The 15,362-nt window shown below is 44.3% G+C and overlaps 1 protein-coding gene across 1 annotated transcript in view; it reads left to right on the forward strand.

The window, feature by feature from the left end:
• Window positions 1-1,573: 1,573 nt before the first annotated feature.
• fam222ba (family with sequence similarity 222 member Ba) overlaps window positions 1,574-15,362 on the forward strand; it is a 46,952-nt gene continuing 33,163 nt past the window's right edge. Inside the window, exon 1 of the mRNA XM_079566510.1 lies at window positions 1,574-1,712. The gene's annotated coding sequence lies outside the window, so the exon portion shown is untranslated. The remainder of the gene's footprint in view (window positions 1,713-15,362) is intronic.

Genomic DNA, 15,362 nt, shown 5'->3' on the forward strand with positions numbered 1-15,362 from the left:
TCCATAAGTCCTCCAAACAAGGCATGATTTAGCTCCCCAACTCCCCATATAGGTCACACTGATGCTCTGATTGTACAATCTCTGTCTCAGCGGGGAGGAGAAAGAGGAAAAAAAACTTTTATTCATTCTAGACTTGCAATCGATGGGACTTGTCTGTGAAGTGGATCAATAATGCCTCCCTTTGAAATCATCAATCACGTCGGTGGTGAATTTAAAAAGCGTAATTAGGAGCAGCGTTCTTAAACATCCTGTATTGACATCTTCTTTGGTATGGAGAAAGACACCATTCTGCATCATTAACTTTGTATTATCGCCTGATGGAGCCTGCTGCTGCTACTTCCCCACCTGCTGAACTCGGAGCGCTGTGTGTGATTGGGCTTTCAGACCAAATTCTCCTTTTCTTTCGCTGGCTGATGGGGGAAGTGTGGCTTGCAGGTCCAAATTGGCTGGAGTATTGTAATGAACCCAGTCCGAGCTGCACCAGAGTTGTCCTGCACAATGCCTTACTTTAGCTGAACATGTGTAAATCTCTTGTCTGATGGTAGTTCTCACATCACAGGAATCACAGTAGGCGTATAGATGCCCACTCTGAGGCGTTTGCCACAATCTTTGCCGCTGTCCATCTGTCTCCCTCTGGTAATAAAACACTCTCAATATGGTGGCGAGAGGGCAGGTGGGCTGTTGTAATGGAGTAATTTATTTTAGTTGTCACAGAAATATAAGTCTTTGATTAGAGACCCATTCACATCAAGCCACACAAATAGAACCTTTCATCAAATCACAAAGCGTGCGACACTATTGACCGGCCACTCTCTCCACTTGCTTTGCTGCATAGTTTTCATAACAGTCTCATGAATGAATTTAGTCAAAAGTTTGTGAAGCTTAAAGATATGGCTGCGAGGTATGCATGAATCATTCCTCAGAGCAGATGTCAGTGAGTTGTGTCAAAGATGAATTCAATCTCTCTGGAATGACTTGGCATTTCCTGTGTGAAATACAAATCTGTAGTGACAATTGGCTGGAAAATCCATCATAAGGCACATAAAAATGGCCCACAAAACACAGAGAATGTTTTGTCTCTGCGGTGCTATTAAACGTGAAGCTTGGGATGAGTCATCTGATCATCACTCTTCAAAATAATGTCATTTGAGATGAGTTTTTTACCGCAAGATAATGCAGAAATTATGTGAAACCACACAGCTGACGTATGACTCTCACACACGTGGTAACTGTAATAAGCGTCTGGCTCATAATTTCACAATTTACACATGGAGCTCTTACAAGGCTAACAACAGAAATGTACAATTTGATTTCCTTTTTGCTAATTTAATCGTATAACTTTCTAATTAAATACAGAACAGACAGTCCCAGTCTCTTTGTATGGAGAAGAGCTGTGTGCATGATTTGAGTCCCTTAATCTTATAGTTTATAATATTAGTGTACATTTGTATCCAATAAAAATAGACCTAAAGGACAGTGTGAGCATTTTGTCCAATTGTATTCTTCTTGCTGTGCCTTTAAGCCACACCGCTCTCCTGCGCTCTGTGCGCAGCGTCGTCTGGAGTGTGGCCGCAGTGCGCATGCTCCGGAAGTGGCTGCCGCAGACAGCAGCAGCAGCAGTGATTCGGCAGCGCACGGCAAAGGGAGAAAATCTGTCCGCTTTAAACCATGGCCACCGACTAAAAGATGCCTTTCGCGGACGTACACGGAGAGTAAGTAGCTGCATCTATAAAACACGACTGTTTTCCGATGCTGTGCGGCATCCCTGTGTTTTTTACATATTTGTTGTGAAAGGGCAGAAAGGCAACAATGGGTATGTGTATCTTTCCCTGAGTGGCTAGGTTAGCTATAGCCAGGACCCTCCAGTCAGCTGGCACTGACTCTGGCAACAGGGAGGTTTTACAACTACTGTATTTGGGCCCCTGCTCTGTCTGCTCAGCTATTGTACGCCTTTGATAATCTGTGCGCTTTCTCTGTTCAAGAAACATGACTGGGTCTCAAAGTGTCTGGTCAAAACTGGTGTGAACTGAATTAAACTGGGCTTATGTTGTTAACTGGTCAGCGATTTGTTTTGTGCTCTTATATGAACACCAGATAGACATCCTCTGTTTGCTTAATCATCATTTTACAATCTGTGCTTTTGGCAAAACGGTTTACATTATTGGCCACTGTCTAAAAACGCGTCCTCCTTTATAAGGCAGTGCGTATAGCGGTGTACGAGTGTTTAGTTCGCTTAAATGTTGTGCTATTCTCAGCTTTTAAACCATGGTCTGGCTGTCACCAAGTTGTCTCCTCAGCCTCTGATGTATGTGGATCCCCTCATTAAGACCTGCTTGGTGCGCACATCTCTATTTAGAGTTCGTCACCCGTGAGCCACAGCCTCCGAGGCACAGATGTTGCGCGCGGTCTGGCGACGTAGCACCTCTTTACGCACCGACGGCAGAGGAGCACAAGTGTCTCCACCTGCAAAGGCAAGTGTTAAAGGTGATAACAAAAGGTTGACGTCACCGGGCACGTCCTGATCTCTGCCTGCCGCGCGCACGGAGCAACGGGGAGCACTCCTTTTCTACCGGGAGAGAGGAAGAGAGGGGGAGAGAGAGACTTGCGCCTGTTTCCCTTTAATGCTGCTGCGTGGCTGGGAGGAAAAGGTCTTTCTGTGATCAGATTTGGGCTATCCTGAGGGCGCACTTAACTAATGGGAACGTATTGATGTTTCTCCTTCCCCTTCGGTCTTTACGCGGCGGAATGTTAATGTTGCCACAGCCCGGCCGTGTTGTATTTGGCTGCCCCCCGTGACACTGCCTTTATTGTTGCACTCTTGTCTATAATGTCACGGAGCTTGACGGATATGATTAAAAGCGTACTGCAGTGTGTGCCCCGGACTATGGATCGGCTCAGCTTCACGTGGTAAGACTTGGCGATGTTTGTGCGCAGTTTCGCCTCTGTGAATGTGTAAAGTTTTTAACTGTGCGTTATGTAAAAAAAAAAAAAATCCATTATCTTCCTCCCCCCCTAACCATAACAAAGGTGAGGTTGTTTAATTTATGACAGCGGGGAGGATGTGCTCAGTAATATCCTGTGCTTACTCAAGCTTGCGCCTGACATTACTTGCTTCAAAAGTGCAGTTTTGCAATGTAGCCTTCTTCCTCTACATTTTCCAAAGAGCAGATAATTAAATTTTCGACCTCGCTGACAGGGGGAACCGAGACCCTTAGACTCTGTACAATTATGGCGAAGCCCTGTTTGCAGCGGGGTGCTATGTTTGCCAGCACAGTGAAGATTAATTTGGTCTCGCACACGAATGACTGCATGGTCTAGCTGCTCTTCTGTGAAATGTATTGCGCCATAATAACAAGAGAGATGGCAGAATGTTGACAGAGTGAGGGGGGGTAAAACTTGACGAGTCATTTTGAAATGCATTTTGAGTTCACTTTCAAAATTCAACCTATTGTACGAGTGGATTGAAAGCCCTTAAAGTGATGACTCTCTTCTCTGTGGTTGTCAGCAGTTCATTCGGTCAGTTCCTGCTGCGTAAAGCATTGCAGTAACTCTCCTCAAACTGTAACACCCCTCGGATGCATGTGTTAATTAGTGCACTTTGTGACTTTGCAGATTGTCTCTCCTCTCGTTTGTGAGTCATGTGCTGAATCCTCTGCCCTGCCTTTGCAAACTCAGACACTTCCAGAGGGAGGAGGAGGAGGAGGAGGGGGAGGGGGGGGAGGGGGGGGGGAGAAAAAGCAGCAAGTTGGCCACAGTTTTTCCAGCCAAAACCACTGACAAATGCTTTGGAACATATTGATTTACATTGCGGTCTGGAAGGGTAGTTTCCTCTACAAATCTTGTGTAGCGTCTTTTTATGGACTGTCTGTCTAGTGTGGACAGTTCAACTTTACTCAGCGCTCACTTTATCCTGTAGGTATAAGCTTGACGGGCAAGGAGAGTATTTATAGTAAGCACCAGAACGTTTTGTCAACTTTATTTCCTCTCGCAAGTGACAAAGCGCGTATTAGCGGGTGATGATTGTTTGTCTCACACAAAGGCATCTCGGTGATTATAAGTATGTGCAACACACAAGGCCTGGATGTTTTTTTGTTGTTGCTGGAAGTTCACCACGTGACGGCTTTTAAAGATCTGATTCCTAACATTGGGCTTGTTATGGGCTGCAGCATTAAGGGAAGAACATCAAAGCCCGGTTTTATTTCTTTGAGACTTCAGAGCGGACTATGAATAACAGATCACAAGGTACAAAGGGAGAAGCAAGAGAAGTTGAGCGTGCTTTAATGTTTCAGCTGTTGTTGGGATTCAAAGAAGAGCTTGTTAAAATACATTGATTAGGAAGTGTCTTGCCTCTGTGATTGGTGGCTGTGAAATGGCTCGACAAACAGGCGTTCTTTTTTCTTTTCTTTCTTTTTTTTTTAATGCAATAACTCCACAGCGTCGCAGTGAGCCACTTATTGGCAGGATGCTCATTCCGCTTTATTGAAAGTCAGTCATTTGATGTAGCATTTTGGAGGTTGTACTTGAAATGGAAATGCATGCACTCTCCCTGATGTTACGCTCTTGTCCTTACTCCACCACCGGTCTCTCTCTATGTGAATCTGTGTATGTTAAATCTCTCTCGCAGGTGTTGTCTGTGAATTTATGAGCATGGCAGCGGTTTTATTCATCGTGGTTGTTTTGAGATGAGCCGCTTTTGCGAAATCCATTTGCCAAATGAGGGTGCACTCCAGTTTCCGGGGCAGATGAGGGGTGGGAAAAAAAAAAAAAAAACATCCCAGGTTCTTCTTTTTGAGTCTATCGGTGCAGCTGTTAGCCCACACTCACCCACTCCACTCTACCTCGTCCTAGAGCTGCAAAGTAATCGCAATCTACTGTAGTCGTAATTGGAACGGCCACTGTTCACAAGCCTCACATGCTGCTGTTAATGAGGTTGTACAATATTCTTCGTAAACAACCAAACATTGACTTTCCTTGGCTCAGACTCAGAAGCCACTTTCAGCCTAAGTAACAGTAAGCTGTGATCCATTTTTTGAGTATAAATTGCGTTATAATCAGTGTTTCTTCAGAGTTTAGTTTGATCATCCAGGCCAAATATCAAAGCAGTTCTTCCACCGCACTAATTTCTACGAAAGAGTCACGACCTGCTGGAAAAGCTCCTGCGAACCACTTTTAGATCTCGGCCCACTATTCGTTTATTGGATTTCATTGTTGCTTTATTAATGAACACATGGGACTCATGCATGTAAACACGCCATGCCGGATTGTTGCCATGGGATATTTCCATCAGGTGTCCCTCACTCGCTCTCACTGAACCGGGTCACGATAACAGAGTTTCAAGTCCATTGTATTGAGCCATGAAAATGTTGCGATAAACGATATTATTGAAAACCTTTTAATGCCACAGAAACTAGCTCTAGAGATTAAAAATGACAGTAAAGCTTTGTTTGAACAGTACTTCGCCCTAAACATGACATACAATGTTACACAACTGACAAATAAATGTGCAGATGATAAATATGGAGCCCAAAATGTATTGTGCGTCTGTCGTTTTTTGAACAAGTCGGTGTATGAATGATCCTGACAGCCCGAGCTCTCACTTCTTCCCGATGTATTTTTGAAATGTGCACCGGCGTGAACTGACTCTTGATAATAAAACGTAAATCACAAATTTCCCCAAACCGCGCAGCCCTCGCCACCCACCGTCTGAAGAGTCCGCGCCAGGGCCACCCGGCGACCTGCGAACGGCGTGAGCTCGGTTTCAGACTGGGAGCAGATGTTTGATAGTCTTTGTGAAAGTCGGGAGGCGCGGCGCGAAGGGTCAAAAACAGGTCACGCTCGGGTTTGAAACTCACTGCGGCCACATGATACACACAGATCAGGTGTTTTGGACATCAACATGGGCAACTCTCCTGGATGTGAGAACAAAGGAGCAACAACCTGCAGGGGCCGAGACGGGGGTCAGCTGTAACATGACATTTAGGCGAGTTCACATGCTTTTGGTTTCTAATGGGGCCAAATATCTACAGGCATCACGAGCCTCATTCCTGGTGTTTTGGTGTTTCCCCCTCTTTGATTTGCATGTTCGCCGTCAGGTCTAATTAAGGGCATACGAAGGAGGAAAAAAAAGCTCTGTTCTTCTTTCGTGGTAGTCTGTGTGCCAGCAAAACCCAATCGCCTTAAGCCTGGAAGCGCAGCAACTTTCACAACGGCAAGATGAAAAGGAGATTTCGAGTTCTGTTTTGTCTTGTGCTTCGGGGTAATCACTTGAGAATCTAGAGCTGGCGGTGACACTTGGGGCAATAAGTAGAGAAGAAGAAGGAGTAAGAATTGAAAGGAGGAGGAGCGAGGGATGATACAAGGCATCGTCTTATTTGTGATCGGGGCGGCTTGCTTATCCACAGACATCGCAAAATACCAACGCCAGATACGGCTATCTGTTTATGACGCGAGATAAGGTCGTCCCCGCCGGATCACTGACCCTCCACTGACTCCGCTCTCCGCCCCCAGAGCCAGGCCTTTCCGAAGAGGAGGTTGCCAGGCGAGTTCTACATCACACTCAAGCAATTTTAATAGATGCCATTAGCATGTCCACGGTTATTACTTCACGTTTTCCGACATCCTATGCCAGCGAAGCGTTTCAGAAACAGGGCATCATTAGTGACTGCTGCACAGGCTCAGAGCTTGACCCGGTCTGGGGGTCGAGAGAATGCCGCAACACTAAAGCAGTAAAGCTGTAGGGCCATATCAAGTGCAGGGGATATAGGCAGAGTGGGCTCGGAGTGTCACAGCAGCCGCAGACTCTAGATAAGGCTAAGCTACTCGAGGATTAGAGCAGGGAGGAGATGTAAAGTGCTGTTGGCTAATTAGGCTTTATTTTTAATATTTCACAGCCTTCATTACAGACTTTAATTTTTGAAGGATTTTTGCTCAGAGTGGTGTCTGGGATTTATTTTTTTTTCCAGTTAAAGCCTTGTAGCGTGAATAATATGTCTCTGGAGTGGATTGGTACTTTTGTTTACTAAAGTATAAATAATGCTTCGAAGCTTCTCTTCTCAATTCCTCTGTTTAAACAAAACGCAGAGCTGCCAATAGACAAAGCAGTGTAGGGCATACCTATAGAGCGATATGTGAGAGTGTGTTGTGGCTTGGCTCTGGCGCTGTGAACCTCCAGTCGAGAGGAGCACTGGGGTTAGCGGTCAGTACATGGCACCTCTCAGCACTGCTCCAGGCCTCAGTGTGTGGGTGTGTTGTTCTGCGCTGTGTGCTGGAGAGCTGGCCGTGCTCAGAATGAGGCCCTTTATAACCTCGTAGCCCTCTGGTCCTGTTGGTGGCCATTGTTGGCCACAGTGAATGGTATCTCCGTGCCTTGAAAAGTAACCAGATGACATTCTTCCTGTTGTTCCAAAGGCCCGGGGTGGTGTTGTGAAAAGCGGCTGAAAGGATAGGCTAAGGCTGTGACCTTCAGAGGCTAATCTCTGACATGTCATTCTGAGCCTGTTTGAAGCCAACATGGCCCTTTTTCTCACTGACAGCAATGTACGGCGGTAGTTACGTCTGTGAAGATTTTAGCAGTTACATTCCAAAAACAGCAGAGTGAGTTTGTGTTATTGACCCTCCACTTCAAAGAAACCAGCGGGTGTTTTGTAGTGGCTCAGCTGAATCGTTATTCCAGACAGGCAGCATGCCTGACACCTACATTGTCCAAACAGTCTCCTGCTCTGACTGAGCCCTCTGTACACAGACCATGGCCCACCACCGCATAGCGGCGAAAAAGGATGAAATCCTGCACTTGGTGATACAGTAAACACTGGCGCAGAGTGGCTTATGTTGTTTATGCCTCCTCTGGTGCATTGGCCTTGCTTCCTGGAATGTGCAGAGGTGCAGTTGTCCCTCTGTGGGGGATGTCATCACAGGTCAGAGTTCATGAACTCGAACAACAGCCCAATCGAAATCTAGTATCGCCTGTATCTCAGTTTGATCTTTCCAAAACATGAGCAAGGTAATGTGTAACTCGCTCGATCGTCTCTGCTCTAATTGCACCTAATATCACATCATACCACACAGCATCCTCTTTTATTTTCCCTTCAAACCTGACTCAGAAAAAAGCTCTCAACCAGATGCTTTCACTCGATGCTGAAAGTGAATCTAAGAGGAATGCTTTTCACTGCATTAGAATGGCACCATTGAGCTAACTGTGAATGCTGTTAGAATGATCTCTCAGAGTGGAGAACACTGGCGCCCTGCCTTTGCATGAACCACCTGTATGGGGGTTAAGATCGAGGTCAAACCTTTGGGACTGACCCGTTGTCTGAGAGGGCCTCTTTTTTGGGGAGCTAAAGAAAACCTGTCAGTTTTTCTTGGTCTGCTTTTGTTGGACACCTTTCAATCTCCTGCCATTCCCCACTCTTGTCTGCTGTGCTTGACTTTGAGAGCAAATCATGAAACTCACCATAATGTGTTTTCTGTAGTGTGCACTCCGCTAAAAAGCATGCGTCTGTTTACAAAGGAAGCATTGAATTAGAGAAGGGAAAATGTCAACCTTTATCATGCCACTGCACAACCCATTTTTTTGCATTAGCCAGAAAATATCCCCTCAAGTGCTGTAACATCCGCCGAGTGTGATCGAGATAGGGCTGCAGATGATGGAGGCGGGGGAAGCGGGGTGGGCCCAGATTTGAAAGCAGGCGCACTTGAAAGTACTCATGTGTAAAGAGTCCCGAGGCAGGTCTAGGGCTGTGCGACCGAGGAGCATTCGGAGCAGCCGTATCTTACATCCCAGGGTCTCGGTGTTGCATGGGGTTTGCCTTCGCTGCGGGTCGCCTTTCGGTAATTAATCGCCAGTAGCTCTGCCCCCCCCCCCCCATCAAGGGTGGGACGAGGTGCCGCTTAGATCTGCTGGGGTATGGAATATGTGCGTCGAAATGTGTGCACTGTACTCAATTTTGAGCAACTGCGTGATAAAATAAAGTTCTCCTCCAACCAGTCTTGGGTAGAATGCATGACTAGTAGCTAGAGTTGTCACGATAAATACTATATCAACTTATTGTTTGATGAATAACAAACAAACGATACATTTTGGGCTCATTATTTATCGTCTGTACGTTTATTAGCATTTCCCTTTTTTTTTCTTTATAAAAGTTTAATTTTTAGCACTTTTAGAACACAGGTTTACCGTCATTTTCATGCTTTGAAGTTGAAAGTATCTGGTATCTTCGGACTCGATATTATCGTTTATTGCGATATTTTCCTGCCTCAATATATCGAACTTCAAAATCATGACAGGTCTAATTGCAACTTATGTGTTTTAAAGGAAAGGATACTCTGTACTTTTCGAACAGGGAATTACAAAGATTTCCTTTATTTTTGAGATGGTTTCAGTGGCATCAAGTGGTCCACAATAATATCGTTTATCGCGATATTTTCCCTCCTCAATATCGGACTTCAATTTTTGTTATCGTGACAGGTCTACTAGTAGCATGCTGTCCTACAATGATTAAACCAACATTAAAAGAGTATTGCAGTAAAGTATCAGCACCGGTAATGTAAACCAAATACCACAAACAGAAAGATGCTTCCAATTGAAACCTCATGAAGGCACTTGTGGACGCTTCTTCAAGAGTCTTACTAAACAGCCCTGATAGCTCTGACCGGAAAATACTCAACTTTACCTCAAGTGCCACAAATCTCTGTAAACACAATTCTCTTGGTGAATAGTAGTTGGTTAATGTTACAATCCTGCGACCCGACCGTTGTAAATCTGTATAATGTTGCAGACCTTTCGTGTCTATCCTGTTCAATAACGACACTCTCTGGCAAAGTTTTCGTAATTCATGATGACCTTCCATTCTTTTGCTCTTTCGCTCTTTGAAGGTTTGAATGGTGCTTTATTACCAGTGGCAGAGGACCTTGAGGTTTTAAAAGTGTGATTTAAATCATCTGATCACATGTTTTGGTTTTATATGAATATCTCCCATATCCTTTCCCTGGAACACTGTATCTTTGTGTCCTCTCACTCACTCCTCTCACTTTTGATTGGATCAGAGATGTTCTGACGTCTATTTTATAAGAACATTGTGGTCTGCAGTTCGACCGTACTCTGTGTCCACTGCTGGAATTTGCGGCATGGCAGGGATGACACTGTGTCCAGTTTTTTTTTTATTTTTATAATGGGCCTATATGAGCTCTGAATTTGAATAATCTGGTTTGTGTTTGGACAAATGGTTTCGTCCTGGCAGGGGATCGGCACCATTTTGTGGGGGTTTTTGTGAGATATTTATAACAGACGCCTATCATTAAATCAGCCCAAAGTCCACATATGGCGAGCGTATGTAAATTTACAGGAGCTCGGTCTGTGCCGGATCTGCAGAGCTTTGACTGTTATTGGAATAAAACTCCCAGATGTGACTGACATGTCTCTGGCTTCGAACTGTGTGCACATAAATATCCAACCAGCCTAGACCCAAAACAAAGAGCTGCTAATGATTACTTTGGATTTTAATGGCGCATAAAGAGCGCGGCACGGCTCAGGGATCGCTGTAGGTAAGAACCCAGCTTCATTTAGTCTACTTTGTGTCAAGCCTCATTGTCCTCATGTCCTGTGCTGTTTAGCAGAGCTCGCAGCCCTGACAGATTGCCATCCCGATGGGGAGATTTACCCAGCCAGCACTGCCAATGGCACTGACACCATCATTAGTCTTTGATCAGCTGCGGAGCGCGAGGGGAGGAAGAGAGAGTAATATTCTTGATCTAATTACTGGGAGACATTTCATGCAGTGTAATGTGTGATTTAACCTCTTGTCAGGGGCTATAAAAGGAAGCTGGGTTAATCTTCCAGACAGCCTTTTTCCACACAGGGGAGAGTGCCTTTAAATTTGCCTCTTTCTCCCATGGAGCCAGGGAAAAAGCGGGAGTATGCTAACACATTAGCGCTGACTCTGTACTGGAAAAGCTCTCAAGGCTAGGCCAGTGTGACCTTTGGATGTTAGCAACAGCTGGTTCACAGGAATTCATGTGCTTTGTGAATTTGCAGCCTGCACAAAAAGGATCTGTCCTTTTGACTCCTGTTTGTTTCACCGAATGGATTGTTCTTGCTTCTGTATCTTTCTTTCCTCGCCCACGCATCGATGAGTGCAGGAGACTTGATTGAAAAAGCTAAATTGTAAACTGCAGTCGAGGGGGGTTCGGGTTAATCAGTCAAACATAGTTAAACAATTCTTCGGACATGAAGGGATTAGTCTTGCCTGCATTGAGTCCATTCTCTGCAGCGCTGGCTGGGCTTTTAGGGCCAAGGGCCGCGGCCTCTCCAGCTCCATGGAGAACCACACACGCACCCCTCAGCATGCTCCATTGCCTCTGAATGCCCCACCACTCTCCTCCGCCTTTGTTACTCGGCACAATTGGAATGATGGATTAGCAAATTAAATGCAGACCTTTCTATTCATGGCCATGGCTGCTCTAAGTCTCATTCACTGGATCTATCGCTGGCGCAAACTCACTGTACATCTTAGAATTCCTTCACAAAAGCGTCTCTTAACCTTAAAAGCGCTCTTCGGCGGCCCTGGAGCCGCTCATTAAAGCTCGGTATATTTACCAGATGACTTCCTGTACATTTTCTCTCCCTTTTTATTACAGACTGCTGATCACTGTGATAGGAAGCGGGTCTGATGTGATGATGTGCTGGCAGAGCTGAGTGCGCACAGCTGCAGCCAGAGCGGGCCCGCTGTAAATGAACTGTGTCCATGTTTCTGAGAGGAGTCCTGACCCTAATGGTTTGGAGAGAAACTCCACTGATGAGTGATCTCTCCTAGAAAATGTAGGCAGGGACCCTTCCCGCGAGTGACAAGGGAGCGCAGGAAACCAGGGACAACAAACTTTTGCTTTAGAGTATTACACTGATGTTGTTTTTCTCTGTAACGGGGGATTTCGACGCGCCACTTTAGAAATGTGCCCAACAACAGGGTTCAGTGGCAGTTCTCCAGCAACACATTCACCATCCTGTGCTGTTTGCTATTTCTATTACTCTTCTATAACCAGACATTTCATATATAAATAAATGCCCTATGAAAATGATCTTGATAAGGAAAATTAGCCTATTGGCTAGGATTTTTATAGGAAAATAAAAGGCAGTTATTACAAAAACTACACTTGGATTTATGCTTCCTAAAGGACAGGTCCAACCAATGCAAATAAGGAAATTAAGAGGCATTATAAAGCATTGAAAGTCATTTATTTAAGATCTATCTTTACAGTTTCGTTTGTGGCATTGAAATGGATTTCAATGCCACAAACGCAACTGTGTTGACTGTGAGCAGGTAACACTTAGTGGATGTACTTGTGTTGTTACCCACTCGTCCACTATCGCACAAATACGGTGGACCTTGACGTAAAGAAGCTCAGATTGTACTGCGCTTCTTCACGTCATGTTGTTCAGAAAGTGCAATGTAGTGCTTTAGTGTTTAGGGTGAAATGAGCTCGAAAGCACTCGAATCATAATGTGGCTGAATGTAATGAATAAACATTGTTGGAGGCAAAGTGTTCGGGAAAGGGCGGTCGATGAAAGGGCTTGCATGAAAGTTGCCGCTTCCTTCACTTCCTGTAAATCCATTCATCGCCACGTCACTCTTGTTCATTAGCCCGATATTGCTAAGGTGTTTATGGCCTCAGCCCTTTCAGCAGCTGCCATTCTTGTCGAGGCTGTTGTCGCACATATCCCCATAATCTGATCTGACCTTTGGCTCCCGCAATCGCACTGACGTCATTTTATTTTCTGCCCTATCTAAGAAAGTGGCACCAACTGTTTTTACTGACGCACTCCGCTCTTATTGCACCCGTGGCATTTTGCTGAGCATCTGTTGACATTAAATCAAGGATTTGGGCTGAAGCAGCTACATCCTGGCTTCACTGTGGACTCGTGTTGAATTTAAATGTTTACCGCGTAGCTTTTACCCTGCTGCTTGGCAATTAAAGGGCCTGCCTCACAGTATATTAGCTTTTCACCATGTTACAATGTTATATTCTCAGCTAAATATCTGACGTAGTCTTTTGTTTCATTTATTCATCTTGCATGTTTAGTCTGTATCTCTCTTCTGCACCATCCTTTTAGTTTATACTGTTGTCTAGACACCTGCATGTTTGTGTAAGCTCTCAGTCATCCAGGAATTTTTAACCTAGCAGTTACATATCATCCACTGGCAGTTGAACCAGGTTGGTTCCCTCTGCTGGCATTTTGCATAACTACATTTTACAACAAGTGTCATATAGGGGTATTTTCTGGACCAGCTTTTCCAAGGTCTGGAGCCCGTATTGATCCCAACTTTCTTCATTAAAAAGAATTGATTCAATTCAAAGTAATATATAATGTTCTAGTGCTTAAAGGGATATTTTTAAGATCTTTGACAAAGGGCCTCATCTCTAAGTTATACAGAGTTTCGTTGAGTTTTTTGTTTTTTTTTAATTCATGCAGTCCTTTATATTTGAAGAGTTTGTGGTGCAAGGCTAGTGCTAGGCTAGTGCATGTCTATGGTAACTAGTAGCCTGCATTATAAACAGTCTGACCCGAGCTCAGTGCACCTGAGGCAAATCACTTACAACACCAGACTACCAATGTAAATGTCTGTGTTGACTGAATAATTTTTTAAATATAACCATTTTGAATTTAAAAGAACTTATATTTGAGCAGCATCAGCTTCCTGGTTGTAAGCTTCGCAGCGGCGGAGTGATCTGCTAGCTTACCGGATCTACAGTAGTTTGTTTACCTGCGGCCGGCATTGCTACACGTGGAATTCACAAAGGAGCTTTCTACAAATCAGATATGGCAACGTTTGGAGGACGACCCGATTAATTTGAAGTTTTTAATGCAGGCTACTAGTTACCATAGACATGCGCTACCCTAGCATCACTAAACTCTCAAAATATAAGGACTGCATGAATTAAAAAAATATATATATGCCTCCAAAAATCAACAACACTCTGGATAACTAGGAAATGAGGCCCTATGTCAAATATCCTGAAATATCCCTTTAAACATGCATATAAAATGACAAATAGGCCATGGCCGTGGGTAAAACCAAAGAGTTTACTTTGAGTTTACTTCGGTGGGCCCCTTGCCTTGTCACTGAGGCCACTGTTCAAGACATATGAATTTTTAGTTCAGAGAATTAATAATAATAATAATAATAATAATAATACATTTGATTTAAAAGCTCCTTTCAAAACACCCCAGGACACTGTACTGTTGAATAAAGCACGATACAGGACCTTAACATTTTTGATAAGCGCATGCCAGATTTTGTTGGGTTTTTCATGCCAGGGTCCAGCCGTGCAGATAAGGCAGACTCCTCCATTATTTCCGCCTCCTCTTTCCCTGCAGCCTCTCCTCCAGTGCGGCGTGGGGGGTACGGCTGTGCTCTGCTGAGACCCCAATTAGTGGGACTATCAGGCGTCCTGAAGGTCACTCCCAGAGCCTGATGTGGGAACAGAGGATGTCGGGTTCAGGGGGTCGGCACTCGACAAGCTCTCTCACTGCATTCAAGGAACTTCAGTAAAAAGGACACACACAGTTCCTTTTGAAGCTGGTATTTAGAAAAAGGTGACCTGCTTATTAATTTAGAGGTTACTGCTTCATCTTAACCACAGTCTTAATCTTCTATTCAATTGAAACAACACAGAATCGTTTTGCTTTTTTACTTCATGTTTTCATCCTTAATATATTCAAGCTTGTTTTTATCCAATTCTGGCAAAGTCGTTTGTAAAAGTACCAGCTCTGCTTATTGCTGCGTCAGTTATTGAAGCAGTCGAAGTATCTGTAGCGACACTAGTTGTGCATTGTGTACTATGTATTTGAAGTAGCAGCAGCAGCAGTATGTTAGAAACTACCTTTACTCCTGCTGTAGAAGTTACAGTCTGTACTTTTTATCCAAATTGACACGGCAATGCTTTGGATGTTCTTGCTGTACCTTTTCATTTCAAATTTGAAGCAATGTTTCAGGATTTTTGACATAGGGCCTCATTTCCTAGTTATCCAGAGAGATCTTTTTGTTTTTATTCATGCAGTTCTTATATTTGAAGAGTTTAGTGGTGCTAGGCTACTGCTTGGCTACTGCTAGGCTAGTGCTAGGCTAGTGCATGTCTATGGTAACTAGTAGCCTGCGTTAAAAACAGTCTGACCGCTGATATAAATGTCTGTGCTAATAGAATAGTTATTTAAAAGAACTTATGTTTGTGCAGCATCAGCTTTGTGGTTGTAATCTATGTAGCGGCGGAGTGATCTGCTAGAAAATAGTCCCTCAAAATGCTGTAATTCAGGTGATGCAAGGTAAGTTATATTTAGAAAGTTACTCTATCGACACAGACATTTATATTGG

Source organism: Gobius niger, assembly GCF_951799975.1.
Source record: "Gobius niger genome assembly, chromosome: 11".
Lineage (NCBI taxonomy): Eukaryota > Metazoa > Chordata > Actinopteri > Gobiiformes > Gobiidae > Gobius > Gobius niger.